Consider the following 9,570-nt stretch of genomic DNA (forward strand, 5'->3'; position numbering starts at 1 on the left):
TTAGGTCATGACATTCAGCCTCATGCTGAAGAGCAACTGTCAAAACTTTAACACATACTGGGCTCTGTGGAGCAATGGATAGCGCATTGGACTTCTAGACGCAGGTGTGTGGCCATTCAAAGGTTGTGGGTTCGAGTACCACCAGAGTCGTTTTTTCTTTGAAAACAACAAAATTCATCGCTCCTCACTAATGACACCAATGCACAGTAAAAAGCCATGGCGCGGCGCCGTGGCTTAGCTGGTCATAGCGCCTGTCTAGTAAACAGGAAGTCCTGGGTTCAAATCCCAGCGGTGCCTTTCCTTTATGTAAGCAGTTGTTAGGTCATGACATTTAGCCTCCTGCTGAAGAGCAACTGTCAAAACTTTAACACATACTGGGCTCTGTGGCGCAATGGATAGCGCATTGGACTTCTAGATGCAGGTGTGTGGCCATTCAAAGGTTGTGGGTTCGAGTCCCACCCGAGTCATTTTTTCTTTGAAAACAACAAAATTCATCACTCCTCACTAATGACACCAATGCACAGTAAAAAGCCATGGCGCGGCGCCGTGGCTTAGCTGGTCATAGCGCCTGTCTAGTAAACAGGAAGTCCTGGGTTCAAATCCCAGCGGTGCCTTTCCTTTATGTAAGCAGTTGTTAGGTCATGACATTTAGCCTCCTGCTGAAGAGCAACTGTCAAAACTTTAACACATACTGGGCTCCGTGGCGCAATGGATAGCGCATTGGACTTCTAGATGCAGGTGTGTGGCCATTCAAAGGTTGTGGGTTCGAGTCCCATGGCGCGGCGCCGTGGCTTAGCTGGTCATAGCGCCTGTCTAGTAAACAGGAAGTCCTGGGTTCAAATCCCAGCGGTGCCTTTCCTTTATGTAAGCAGTTGTTAGGTCATGACATTCAGCCTCATGCTGAAGAGCAACTGTCAAAACTTTAACACATACTGGGCTCTGTGGCGCAATGGATAGCGCATTGGACTTCTAGACGCAGGTGTGTGGCCATTCAAAGGTTGTGGGTTCGAGTACCACCAGAGTCGTTTTTTCTTTGAAAACAACAAAATTCATCGCTCCTCACTAATGACACCAATGCACAGTAAAAAGCCATGGCGCGGCGCCGTGGCTTAGCTGGTCATAGCGCCTGTCTAGTAAACAGGAAGTCCTGGGTTCAAATCCCAGCGGTGCCTTTCCTTTATGTAGGCAGTTGTTAGGTCATGACATTCAGCCTCATGCTGAAGAGCAACTGTCAAAACTTTAACACAAACTGGGCTTTGTGGCGCAATGGATAGCGCATTGGACTTCTAGACGCAGGTGTGTGGCCATTCAAAGGTTGTGGGTTCGAGTCCCACCCGAGTCATTTTTTCTTTGAAAACAACAAAATTCATCGCTCCTCACTAATGACACCAATGCACAGTAAAAAGCCATGGCGCGGCGCCGTGGCTTAGCTGGTCATAGCGCCTGTCTAGTAAACAGGAAGTCCTGGGTTCAAATCCCAGCGGTGCCTTTCCTTTATGTAAGCAGTTGTTAGGTCATGACATTTAGCCTCCTGCTGAAGAGCAACTGTCAAAACTTTAACACATACTGGGCTCTGTGGCGCAATGGATAGCGCATTGGACTTCTAGACGCAGGTGTTTGGCCATTCAAAGGTTGTGGGTTCGAGTCCCACCAGAGTCGTTTTTGCTTTGAAAACAACAAAATTCATCGCTCCTCACTAATGACACCAATCCACAGTAAAAAGCCATGGCGTGGCGCCGTGGATTAGCTGGTCATAGCGCCTGTCTAGTAAACAGGAAGTCCTGGGTTCAAATTCCAGCGGTGCCTTTCTATTATGTAAGCAGTTGTTAGGTCATGACATTCAGCCTCATGCTGAAGAGCAACTGTCAAAACTTTAACACATACTGGGCTCTGTGGAGCAATGGATAGCGCATTGGACTTCTAGACGCAGGTGTGTGGCCATTCAAAGGTTGTGGGTTCAAGTACCACCAGAGTCGTTTTTTCTTTGAAAACAACAAAATTCATCGCTCCTCACTAATGACACCAATCCACAGTAAAAAGCCATGGCGTGGCGCCGTGGCTTAGCTGGTCATAGCGCCTGTCTAGTAAACAGGAAGTCCTGGGTTCAAATCCCAGCGGTGCCTTTCTATTATGTAAGCAGTTGTTAGGTCATGACATTCAGCCTCATGCTGAAGAGCAACTGTCAAAACTTTAACACATACTGGGCTCTGTGGAGCAATGGATAGCGCATTGGACTTCTAGACGCAGGTGTGTGGCCATTCAAAGGTTGTGGGTTCAAGTACCACCAGAGTCGTTTTTTCTTTGAAAACAACAAAATTCATCGCTCCTCACTAATGACACCAATCCACAGTAAAAAGCCATGGCGTGGCGCCGTGGCTTAGCTGGTCATAGCGCCTGTCTAGTAAACAGGAAGTCCTGGGTTCAAATCCCAGCGGTGCCTTTCTATTATGTAAGCAGTTGTTAGGTCATGACATTCAGCCTCATGCTGAAGAGCAACTGTCAAAACTTTAACACATACTGGGCTCTGTGGCGCAATGGATAGCGCATTGGACTTCTAGACGCAGGTGTGTGGCCATTCAAAGGTTGTGGGTTCGAGTCCCACCAGAGTCGTTTTTGCTTTGAAAACAACAAAATTCATCGCTCCTCACTAATGACACCAATCCACAGTAAAAAGCCATGGCGTGGCGCCGTGGCTTAGCTGGTCATAGCGCCTGTCTAGTAAACAGGAAGTCCTGGGTTCAAATTCCAGCGGTGCCTTTCTATTATGTAAGCAGTTGTTAGGTCATGACATTCAGCCTCATGCTGAAGAGCAACTGTCAAAACTTTAACACATACTGGGCTCTGTGGAGCAATGGATAGCGCATTGGACTTCTAGACGCAGGTGTGTGGCCATTCAAAGGTTGTGGGTTCGAGTACCACCAGAGTCGTTTTTTCTTTGAAAACAACAAAATTCATCGCTCCTCACTAATGACACCAATGCACAGTAAAAAGCCATGGCGCGGCGCCGTGGCTTAGCTGGTCATAGCGCCTGTCTAGTAAACAGGAAGTCCTGGGTTCAAATCCCAGCGGTGCCTTTCCTTTATGTAGGCAGTTGTTAGGTCATGACATTCAGCCTCATGCTGAAGAGCAACTGTCAAAACTTTAACACAAACTGGGCTTTGTGGCGCAATGGATAGCGCATTGGACTTCTAGACGCAGGTGTGTGGCCATTCAAAGGTTGTGGGTTCGAGTCCCACCCGAGTCATTTTTTCTTTGAAAACAACAAAATTCATCGCTCCTCACTAATGACACCAATGCACAGTAAAAAGCCATGGCGCGGCGCCGTGGCTTAGCTGGTCATAGCGCCTGTCTAGTAAACAGGAAGTCCTGGGTTCAAATCCCAGCGGTGCCTTTCCTTTATGTAAGCAGTTGTTAGGTCATGACATTTAGCCTCCTGCTGAAGAGCAACTGTCAAAACTTTAACACATACTGGGCTCTGTGGCGCAATGGATAGCGCATTGGACTTCTAGACGCAGGTGTGTGGCCATTCAAAGGTTGTGGGTTCGAGTCCCACCAGAGTCGTTTTTGCTTTGAAAACAACAAAATTCATCGCTCCTCACTAATGACACCAATCCACAGTAAAAAGCCATGGCGTGGCGCCGTGGCTTAGCTGGTCATAGCGCCTGTCTAGTAAACAGGAAGTCCTGGGTTCAAATTCCAGCGGTGCCTTTCTATTATGTAAGCAGTTGTTAGGTCATGACATTCAGCCTCATGCTGAAGAGCAACTGTCAAAACTTTAACACATACTGGGCTCTGTGGAGCAATGGATAGCGCATTGGACTTCTAGACGCAGGTGTGTGGCCATTCAAAGGTTGTGGGTTCGAGTACCACCAGAGTCGTTTTTTCTTTGAAAACAACAAAATTCATCGCTCCTCACTAATGACACCAATGCACAGTAAAAAGCCATGGCGCGGCGCCGTGGCTTAGCTGGTCATAGCGCCTGTCTAGTAAACAGGAAGTCCTGGGTTCAAATCCCAGCGGTGCCTTTCCTTTATGTAAGCAGTTGTTAGGTCATGACATTTAGCCTCCTGCTGAAGAGCAACTGTCAAAACTTTAACACATACTGGGCTCTGTGGCGCAATGGATAGCGCATTGGACTTCTAGACGCAGGTGTGTGGCCATTCAAAGGTTGTGGGTTCGAGTCCCATGGCGCGGCGCCGTGGCTTAGCTGGTCATAGCGCCTGTCTAGTAAACAGGAAGTCCTGGGTTCAAATCCCAGCGGTGCCTTTCTATTATGTAAGCAGTTGTTAGGTCATGACATTCAGCCTCATGCTGAAGAGCAACTGTCAAAACTTTAACACATACTGGGCTCTGTGGCGCAATGGATAGCGCATTGGACTTCTAGACGCAGGTGTGTGGCCATTCAAAGGTTGTGGGTTCGAGTCCCACCAGAGTCGTTTTTTCTTTGAAAACAACAAAATTCATCGCTCCTCACTAATGACACCAATCCACAGTAAAAAGCCATGGCGTGGAGCCGTGGCTTAGCTGGTCATAGCGCCTGTCTAGTAAACAGGAAGTCCTGGGTTCAAATTCCAGCGGTGCCTTTCTATTATGTAAGCAGTTGTTAGGTCATGACATTCAGCCTCATGCTGAAGAGCAACTGTCAAAACTTTAACACATACTGGGCTCTGTGGAGCAATGGATAGCGCATTGGACTTCTAGACGCAGGTGTGTGGCCATTCAAAGGTTGTGGGTTCGAGTACCACCAGAGTCGTTTTTTCTTTGAAAACAACAAAATTCATCGCTCCTCACTAATGACACCAATGCACAGTAAAAAGCCATGGTGCGGCGCCGTGGCTTAGCTGGTCATAGCGCCTGTCTAGTAAACAGGAAGTCCTGGGTTCAAATCCCAGCGGTGCCTTTCCTTTATGTAAGCAGTTGTTAGGTCATGACATTTAGCCTCCTGCTGAAGAGCAACTGTCAAATCTTTAACACATACTGGGCTCTGTGGCGCAATGGATAGCGCATTGGACTTCTAGATGCAGGTGTGTGGCCATTCAAAGGTTGTGGGTTCGAGTCCCACCCGAGTCATTTTTTCTTTGAAAACAACAAAATTCATCACTCCTCACTAATGACACCAATGCACAGTAAAAAGCCATGGCGCGGCGCCGTGGCTTAGCTGGTCATAGCGCCTGTCTAGTAAACAGGAAGTCCTGGGTTCAAATCCCAGCGGTGCCTTTCCTTTATGTAAGCAGTTGTTAGGTCATGACATTTAGCCTCCTGCTGAAGAGCAACTGTCAAAACTTTAACACATACTGGGCTCTGTGACGCAATGGATAGCGCATTGGACTTCTAGACGCAGGTGTGTGGCCATTCAAAGGTTGTGGGTTCGAGTCCCATGGCGCGGCGCCGTGGCTTAGCTGGTCATAGCGCCTGTCTAGTAAACAGGAAGTCCTGGGTTCAAATCCCAGCGGTGCCTTTCTATTATGTAAGCAGTTGTTAGGTCATGACATTCAGCCTCATGCTGAAGAGCAACTGTCAAAACTTTAACACATACTGGGCTCTGTGGAGCAATGGATAGCGCATTGGACTTCTAGACGCAGGTGTGTGGCCATTCAAAGGTTGTGGGTTCGAGTACCACCAGAGTCGTTTTTTCTTTGAAAACAACAAAATTCATCACTCCTCACTAATGACACCAATCCACAGTAAAAAGCCATGGCGTGGCGCCGTGGCTTAGCTGGTCATAGCGCCTGTCTAGTAAACAGGAAGTCCTGGGTTCAAATCCCAGCGGTGCCTTTCTATTATGTAAGCAGTTGTTAGGTCATGACATTCAGCCTCATGCTGAAGAGCAACTGTCAAAACTTTAACACATACTGGGCTCTGTGGCGCAATGGATAGCGCATTGGACTTCTAGACGCAGGTGTGTGGCCATTCAAAGGTTGTGTGTTCGAGTCCCACCAGAGTCGTTTTTTCTTTGAAAACAACAAAATTCATCGCTCCTCACTAATTACACCAATCCACAGTAAAAAGCCATGGCGTGGCGCCGTGGCTTAGCTGGTCATAGCGCCTGTCTAGTAAACAGGAAGTCCTGGGTTCAAATTCCAGCAGTGCCTTTCTATTATGTAAGCAGTTGTTAGGTCATGACATTCAGCCTCATGCTGAAGAGCAACTGTCAAAACTTTAACACATACTGGGCTCTGTGGAGCAATGGATAGTGCATTGGACTTCTAGACGCAGGTGTGTGGCCATTCAAAGGTTGTGGGTTCGAGTACCACCAGAGTGGTTTTTTCTTTGAAAACAACAAAATTCATCGCTCCTCACTAATGACACCAATGCACAGTAAAAAGCCATGGCGCGGCGCCGTGGCTTAGCTGGTCATAGCGCCTGTCTAGTAAACAGGAAGTCCTGGGTTCAAATCCCGGCGTGCCTTTCCTTTATGTAAGCAGTTGTTAGGTCATGACATTTAGCCTCCTGCTGAAGAGCAACTGTCAAAACTTTAACACATACTGGGCTCTGTGGCGCAATGGATAGCGCATTGGACTTCTAGATGCAGGTGTGTGGCCATTCAAAGGTTGTGGGTTCGAGTCCCACCCGAGTCATTTTTTCTTTGAAAACAACAAAATTCATCACTCCTCACTAATGACACCAATGCACAGTAAAAAGCCATGGCGCGGCGCCGTGGCTTAGCTGGTCATAGCGCCTGTCTAGTAACCAGGAAGTCCTGGGTTCAAATCCCAGCGGTGCCTTTCCTTTATGTAAGCAGTTGTTAGGTCATGACATTTAGCCTCCTCCTGAAGAGCAACTGTCAAAACTTTAACACATACTGGGCTCCGTGGCGCAATGGATAGCGCATTGGACTTCTAGACGCAGGTGTGTGGCCATTCAAAGGTTGTGGGTTCGAGTCCCATGGCGCGGCGCCGTGGCTTAGCTGGTTATAGCGCCTGTCTAGTAAACAGGAAGTCCTGGGTTCAAATCCCAGCGGTGCCTTTCTATTATGTAAGCAGTTGTTAGGTCATGACATTCAGCCTCATGCTGAAGAGCAACTGTCAAAACTTTAACACATACTGGGCTCTGTGGCGCAATGGATAGCGCATTGGACTTCTAGACGCAGGTGTGTGGCCATTCAAAGGTTGTGGGTTCGAGTACCACCAGAGTCGTTTTTTCTTTGAAAACAACAAAATTCATCGCTCCTCACTAATGACACCAATGCACAGTAAAAAGCCATGGCGCGGCGCCGTGGCTTAGCTGGTCATAGCGCCTGTCTAGTAAACAGGAAGTCCTGGGTTCAAATCCCAGCGGTGCCTTTCCTTTATGTAGGCAGTTGTTAGGTCATGACATTCAGCCTCATGCTGAAGAGCAACTGTCAAAACTTTAACACATACTTGGCTCTGTGGCGCAATGGATAGCGCATTGGACTTCTAGACGCAGGTGTGTGGCCATTCAAAGGTTGTGGGTTCGAGTCCCACCAGAGTCGTTTTTTCTTTGAAAACAACAAAATTCATCGCTCCTCACTAATTACACCAATCCACAGTAAAAAGCCATGGCGTGGCGCCGTGGCTTAGCTGGTCATAGCGCCTGTCTAGTAAACAGGAAGTCCTGGGTTCAAATTCCAGCGGTGCCTTTCTATTATGTAAGCAGTTGTTAGGTCATGACATTCAGCCTCATGCTGAAGAGCAACTGTCAAAACTTTAACACATACTGGGCTCTGTGGAGCAATGGATAGCGCATTGGACTTCTAGACGCAGGTGTGTGGCCATTCAAAGGTTGTGGGTTCGAGTACCACCAGAGTCGTTTTTTCTTTGAAAACAACAAAATTCATCGCTCCTCACTAATGACACCAATGCACAGTAAAAAGCCATGGCGCGGCGCCGTGGCTTAGCTGGTCATAGCGCCTGTCTAGTAAACAGGAAGTCCTGGGTTCAAATCCCAGCGGTGCCTTTCCTTTATGTAAGCAGTTGTTAGGTCATGACATTTAGCCTCCTGCTGAAGAGCAACTGTCAAAACTTTAACACATACTGGGCTCTGTGGCGCAATGGATAGCGCATTGGACTTCTAGATGCAGGTGTGTGGCCATTCAAAGGTTGTGGGTTCGAGTCCCACCCGAGTCATTTTTTCTTTGAAAACAACAAAATTCATCACTCCTCACTAATGACACCAATGCACAGTAAAAAGCCATGGCGCGGCGCCGTGGCTTAGCTGGTCATAGCGCCTGTCTAGTAAACAGGAAGTCCTGGGTTCAAATCCCAGCGGTGCCTTTCCTTTATGTAAGCAGTTGTTAGGTCATGACATTTAGCCTCCTGCTGAAGAGCAACTGTCAAAACTTTAACACATACTGGGCTCCGTGGCGCAATGGATAGCGCATTGGACTTCTAGATGCAGGTGTGTGGCCATTCAAAGGTTGTGGGTTCGAGTCCCATGGCGCGGCGCCGTGGCTTAGCTGGTCATAGCGCCTGTCTAGTAAACAGGAAGTCCTGGGTTCAAATCCCAGCGGTGCCTTTCCTTTATGTAAGCAGTTGTTAGGTCATGACATTCAGCCTCATGCTGAAGAGCAACTGTCAAAACTTTAACACATACTGGGCTCTGTGGCGCAATGGATAGCGCATTGGACTTCTAGACGCAGGTGTGTGGCCATTCAAAGGTTGTGGGTTCGAGTACCACCAGAGTCGTTTTTTCTTTGAAAACAACAAAATTCATCGCTCCTCACTAATGACACCAATGCACAGTAAAAAGCCATGGCGCGGCGCCGTGGCTTAGCTGGTCATAGCGCCTGTCTAGTAAACAGGAAGTCCTGGGTTCAAATCCCAGCGGTGCCTTTCCTTTATGTAGGCAGTTGTTAGGTCATGACATTCAGCCTCATGCTGAAGAGCAACTGTCAAAACTTTAACACAAACTGGGCTTTGTGGCGCAATGGATAGCGCTTTGGACTTCTAGACGCAGGTGTGTGGCCATTCAAAGGTTGTGGGTTCGAGTCCCACCCGAGTCATTTTTTCTTTGAAAACAACAAAATTCATCGCTCCTCACTAATGACACCAATGCACAGTAAAAAGCCATGGCGCGGCGCCGTGGCTTAGCTGGTCATAGCGCCTGTCTAGTAAACAGGAAGTCCTGGGTTCAAATCCCAGCGGTGCCTTTCCTTTATGTAAGCAGTTGTTAGGTCATGACATTTAGCCTCCTGCTGAAGAGCAACTGTCAAAACTTTAACACATGCTGGGCTCTGTGGCGCAATGGATAGCGCATTGGACTTCTAGACGCAGGTGTGTGGCCATTCAAAGGTTGTGGGTTCGAGTACCACCAGAGTCGTTTTTTCTTTGAAAACAACAAAATTCATCGCTCCTCACTATTGACACCAATGCACAGTAAAAAGCCATGGCGCGGCGCCGTGGCTTAGCTGGTCATAGCGCCTGTCTAGTAAACAGGAAGTCCTGGGTTCAAATCCCAGCGGTGCCTTTCCTTTATGTAAGCAGTTGTTAGGTCATGACATTCAGCCTCATGCTGAAGAGCAACTGTCAAAACTTTAACACAAACTGGGCTTTGTGGCGCAATGGATAGCGCATTGGACTTCTAGACGCAGGTGTGTGGCCATTCAAAGGT

At 48.0% G+C, this 9,570-nt stretch overlaps 28 non-coding genes across 28 annotated transcripts; all 28 read left to right on the top strand.

Annotated features, from left to right (window-relative positions):
• Positions 1-223: 223 nt before the first annotated feature.
• trnat-agu (transfer RNA threonine (anticodon AGU)) lies at positions 224-297 on the top strand. Its single transcript has one exon. It is a non-coding gene; the product is annotated as a tRNA-Thr (tRNA).
• Positions 298-540: 243 nt separating this feature from the next.
• On the top strand, positions 541-614 carry trnat-agu (transfer RNA threonine (anticodon AGU)). Its single transcript has one exon. It is a non-coding gene; the product is annotated as a tRNA-Thr (tRNA).
• A 167-nt stretch (positions 615-781) lies between these two features.
• On the top strand, positions 782-855 carry trnat-agu (transfer RNA threonine (anticodon AGU)). The gene has a single exon. It is a non-coding gene; the product is annotated as a tRNA-Thr (tRNA).
• Positions 856-1,098: 243 nt separating this feature from the next.
• Positions 1,099-1,172, top strand: trnat-agu (transfer RNA threonine (anticodon AGU)). The gene has a single exon. It is a non-coding gene; the product is annotated as a tRNA-Thr (tRNA).
• Positions 1,173-1,415: 243 nt separating this feature from the next.
• Positions 1,416-1,489, top strand: trnat-agu (transfer RNA threonine (anticodon AGU)). The gene has a single exon. It is a non-coding gene; the product is annotated as a tRNA-Thr (tRNA).
• Positions 1,490-1,569: 80 nt separating this feature from the next.
• On the top strand, positions 1,570-1,659 carry trnar-ucu (transfer RNA arginine (anticodon UCU)). Its single transcript is given in 2 exon segments — positions 1,570-1,606; positions 1,624-1,659. It is a non-coding gene; the product is annotated as a tRNA-Arg (tRNA).
• A 390-nt stretch (positions 1,660-2,049) lies between these two features.
• Positions 2,050-2,123, top strand: trnat-agu (transfer RNA threonine (anticodon AGU)). Its single transcript has one exon. It is a non-coding gene; the product is annotated as a tRNA-Thr (tRNA).
• Positions 2,124-2,366: 243 nt separating this feature from the next.
• On the top strand, positions 2,367-2,440 carry trnat-agu (transfer RNA threonine (anticodon AGU)). The gene has a single exon. It is a non-coding gene; the product is annotated as a tRNA-Thr (tRNA).
• Positions 2,441-2,520: 80 nt separating this feature from the next.
• trnar-ucu (transfer RNA arginine (anticodon UCU)) lies at positions 2,521-2,610 on the top strand. Its single transcript is given in 2 exon segments — positions 2,521-2,557; positions 2,575-2,610. It is a non-coding gene; the product is annotated as a tRNA-Arg (tRNA).
• Positions 2,611-3,000: 390 nt separating this feature from the next.
• trnat-agu (transfer RNA threonine (anticodon AGU)) lies at positions 3,001-3,074 on the top strand. The gene has a single exon. It is a non-coding gene; the product is annotated as a tRNA-Thr (tRNA).
• A 243-nt stretch (positions 3,075-3,317) lies between these two features.
• trnat-agu (transfer RNA threonine (anticodon AGU)) lies at positions 3,318-3,391 on the top strand. Its single transcript has one exon. It is a non-coding gene; the product is annotated as a tRNA-Thr (tRNA).
• An 80-nt stretch (positions 3,392-3,471) lies between these two features.
• trnar-ucu (transfer RNA arginine (anticodon UCU)) lies at positions 3,472-3,561 on the top strand. Its single transcript is given in 2 exon segments — positions 3,472-3,508; positions 3,526-3,561. It is a non-coding gene; the product is annotated as a tRNA-Arg (tRNA).
• A 390-nt stretch (positions 3,562-3,951) lies between these two features.
• On the top strand, positions 3,952-4,025 carry trnat-agu (transfer RNA threonine (anticodon AGU)). Its single transcript has one exon. It is a non-coding gene; the product is annotated as a tRNA-Thr (tRNA).
• Positions 4,026-4,192: 167 nt separating this feature from the next.
• Positions 4,193-4,266, top strand: trnat-agu (transfer RNA threonine (anticodon AGU)). The gene has a single exon. It is a non-coding gene; the product is annotated as a tRNA-Thr (tRNA).
• Positions 4,267-4,346: 80 nt separating this feature from the next.
• On the top strand, positions 4,347-4,436 carry trnar-ucu (transfer RNA arginine (anticodon UCU)). Its single transcript is given in 2 exon segments — positions 4,347-4,383; positions 4,401-4,436. It is a non-coding gene; the product is annotated as a tRNA-Arg (tRNA).
• A 390-nt stretch (positions 4,437-4,826) lies between these two features.
• On the top strand, positions 4,827-4,900 carry trnat-agu (transfer RNA threonine (anticodon AGU)). The gene has a single exon. It is a non-coding gene; the product is annotated as a tRNA-Thr (tRNA).
• Positions 4,901-5,143: 243 nt separating this feature from the next.
• Positions 5,144-5,217, top strand: trnat-agu (transfer RNA threonine (anticodon AGU)). Its single transcript has one exon. It is a non-coding gene; the product is annotated as a tRNA-Thr (tRNA).
• Positions 5,218-5,384: 167 nt separating this feature from the next.
• On the top strand, positions 5,385-5,458 carry trnat-agu (transfer RNA threonine (anticodon AGU)). Its single transcript has one exon. It is a non-coding gene; the product is annotated as a tRNA-Thr (tRNA).
• A 243-nt stretch (positions 5,459-5,701) lies between these two features.
• Positions 5,702-5,775, top strand: trnat-agu (transfer RNA threonine (anticodon AGU)). The gene has a single exon. It is a non-coding gene; the product is annotated as a tRNA-Thr (tRNA).
• A 1,117-nt stretch (positions 5,776-6,892) lies between these two features.
• Positions 6,893-6,966, top strand: trnat-agu (transfer RNA threonine (anticodon AGU)). Its single transcript has one exon. It is a non-coding gene; the product is annotated as a tRNA-Thr (tRNA).
• Positions 6,967-7,209: 243 nt separating this feature from the next.
• Positions 7,210-7,283, top strand: trnat-agu (transfer RNA threonine (anticodon AGU)). The gene has a single exon. It is a non-coding gene; the product is annotated as a tRNA-Thr (tRNA).
• Positions 7,284-7,363: 80 nt separating this feature from the next.
• On the top strand, positions 7,364-7,453 carry trnar-ucu (transfer RNA arginine (anticodon UCU)). Its single transcript is given in 2 exon segments — positions 7,364-7,400; positions 7,418-7,453. It is a non-coding gene; the product is annotated as a tRNA-Arg (tRNA).
• A 390-nt stretch (positions 7,454-7,843) lies between these two features.
• On the top strand, positions 7,844-7,917 carry trnat-agu (transfer RNA threonine (anticodon AGU)). The gene has a single exon. It is a non-coding gene; the product is annotated as a tRNA-Thr (tRNA).
• A 243-nt stretch (positions 7,918-8,160) lies between these two features.
• On the top strand, positions 8,161-8,234 carry trnat-agu (transfer RNA threonine (anticodon AGU)). Its single transcript has one exon. It is a non-coding gene; the product is annotated as a tRNA-Thr (tRNA).
• A 167-nt stretch (positions 8,235-8,401) lies between these two features.
• trnat-agu (transfer RNA threonine (anticodon AGU)) lies at positions 8,402-8,475 on the top strand. Its single transcript has one exon. It is a non-coding gene; the product is annotated as a tRNA-Thr (tRNA).
• A 243-nt stretch (positions 8,476-8,718) lies between these two features.
• Positions 8,719-8,792, top strand: trnat-agu (transfer RNA threonine (anticodon AGU)). Its single transcript has one exon. It is a non-coding gene; the product is annotated as a tRNA-Thr (tRNA).
• Positions 8,793-9,035: 243 nt separating this feature from the next.
• On the top strand, positions 9,036-9,109 carry trnat-agu (transfer RNA threonine (anticodon AGU)). Its single transcript has one exon. It is a non-coding gene; the product is annotated as a tRNA-Thr (tRNA).
• A 243-nt stretch (positions 9,110-9,352) lies between these two features.
• Positions 9,353-9,426, top strand: trnat-agu (transfer RNA threonine (anticodon AGU)). Its single transcript has one exon. It is a non-coding gene; the product is annotated as a tRNA-Thr (tRNA).
• The last annotated feature ends 144 nt before the right edge of the window (positions 9,427-9,570 follow it).

The sequence above is a fragment of the Brachyhypopomus gauderio genome, chromosome 7, assembly GCF_052324685.1.
Source record: "Brachyhypopomus gauderio isolate BG-103 chromosome 7, BGAUD_0.2, whole genome shotgun sequence".
NCBI classification, from domain to species: domain Eukaryota; kingdom Metazoa; phylum Chordata; class Actinopteri; order Gymnotiformes; family Hypopomidae; genus Brachyhypopomus; species Brachyhypopomus gauderio.